This window comes from Mus pahari, chromosome 1 (assembly GCF_900095145.1).
Source record: "Mus pahari chromosome 1, PAHARI_EIJ_v1.1, whole genome shotgun sequence".
NCBI classification, from domain to species: domain Eukaryota; kingdom Metazoa; phylum Chordata; class Mammalia; order Rodentia; family Muridae; genus Mus; species Mus pahari.
This window is the reverse complement of record NC_034590.1, coordinates 2,124,273-2,126,172: the sequence shown is the minus strand read 5'-3', so window position 1 is coordinate 2,126,172 and position 1,900 is coordinate 2,124,273. Positions and strand designations below refer to the sequence as shown.

Genomic DNA, 1,900 nt, shown 5'->3' with positions numbered 1-1,900 from the left:
CAGGGAGCAGTCAGTGATGGCCATAGGCAGGCCCAGGGAGCAGTCAGTGATGGCCATAGGCAGGCCCAGGGAACAGTCAGTGGCTGTGGGCAGGTGCAGGCTTGGAGCCTTTCGAGGCTTCACTTCTTTTATCAGCAGTCCTGATTCTACAAGCGATGAGGGTCATTAGACTCCTTCCTACCCAAACTTCCTGGTAAACCTAGCTATAGTAGGGGACCCAGACATCTTTAATAAAACCTTGAAGCATCTCAGCGGGACCAAGGCCACAGGCAACACCAGATTCCGCAACAGATTGGGAAAGGTCCAACACACCCATTTTTAATAACAACTTCCATAGCTTGTCAATCGTCCTGATGTGAGACCGGACATGTTATTTTCTTGTTCTTGTTCTTGTTCTAATTTCTTTGATTAGTAAGGGCACTGGCCACAGGCTGGCCGATCTTTCCACTTGTTTTGAGTGTGGTGGCCTTTGGGTCCAGAGGGTAGGGGGATGGGTAAATGTAGACCAGGCTGGCCTTGAACTCACAGAGATCTGCCTGCCTCTGCCTCCCAAGCCCTGCAGGCACTGGGTTTAAAGGCGCCCCTCTACCTAGCTACTCCTGGCTTTGGAAACTGCACTATTTAATTGTAGTCTGTACTTCTTTGTTGATTATCTACCAATCATATGCTCATTTAGTCTTCTGTCTGCCTGCCCGTCTGTCTATCATCTCTATCTATCTATTATCTACTGAGATAGTGTCTTGCTATACTGTCCAGGCTGGTCTTGACCTCCTGGACTCAAGCTCCTGCTTCAGCTCCTGGAGTTGATGGGACACCAGGTGTGCATCCTTTTAACCAGTTTTGGAAGCAGCATTTGGAGCCAGGGTTCCTCCTCACGTCATCCTCCTGCAGGAGACCGTGGGAGCCGACTCTGTATGATTAGGTTTGCTGTCAGGACCAGACTCCCTGCTCCATGCTGGCTTTGACACTCACTCACTTTCTCTGTTTGGGAAAATGACTTGAATTTTTCCCTCTGAGCTCAGTTTCCTTATCCAGAGAAATGGAGAGAGGAAAAAAAAAACAAAAAACACCCACTAAGAATTCAAAGTGACCTCTGACCGCGGATCACCTCCCCACAATCCCATCTCACTTGTCAATCCTAACACCCCCTGCACCCACTGGAACATTCTTCCCTGCTTTTTCTCTATTTGAACAAGACCCAAAGGTCAAAGGTCATCTTCTTGGCTAGCTGGGTGTCACTCCCCCCCCCCCCCGCAGTGTTACTTTGTTACATCACACTGACTTACCCCAGAACACCTGCCACTAACTATAAGCTTATGTATTTACTCACCTGTTGATGGCTGGTGACTTCAGTGCCTGGCAGGCAGGTACTCAAGAAGTGTCTGTGAAATGAGTGGGAGCCATAAGCATAAGACAGCCAGTAAATTCTTGCTAAATAATGCCCAGGCTGTATAACTACTATGGATATACAGATGCCCAGCAAGTACCAGGATGCCAGCAATACATGGAGATACCAGGACAGAGCAACTCTCACTAGGCCATGCTTCTGTCTCCTCCTGGACCAGGCCGATGGATTGAAGACTGTCTTTGTGGCCTGCCACTCAGGATTAGAACATGTTTGTGCTTGGGAATTTGGAATGTGACTTCTGGTAGGATTATGTATAACCTTCTTTCAAGAAGTTTACTTTTTACCGTGACTTTATGTGTACAAGCGTTTGTTTGCATGTGTGTCTGTGTAGCACATTAGTGCCTGCAGAAGAGGCGTCAGCTTCCCTTGGACAGGAATTACAGGTGGGTTAGGTGCTGAGAGTCCAACCTGGGTCCTCTGGAAGAGCAGCTAGTTCTCTCTCTCTCTCTCTCTCTCTCTCTCTCTCTCTCTCTCTCTCTCTATCTCTCCTCC

General features: G+C 48.4%; 1 protein-coding gene and 1 pseudogene across 1 annotated transcript in view; one reads left to right on the top strand and one right to left on the bottom strand.

Moving 5' to 3' along the window:
* Window positions 1-1,900, top strand: part of Ryr1 (ryanodine receptor 1) — a 126,862-nt gene that overhangs the window by 3,061 nt on the left and 121,901 nt on the right. The gene's annotated exons all lie outside the window — the stretch shown is intronic.
* On the bottom strand, window positions 77-247 carry LOC110327778 (annotated as a pseudogene).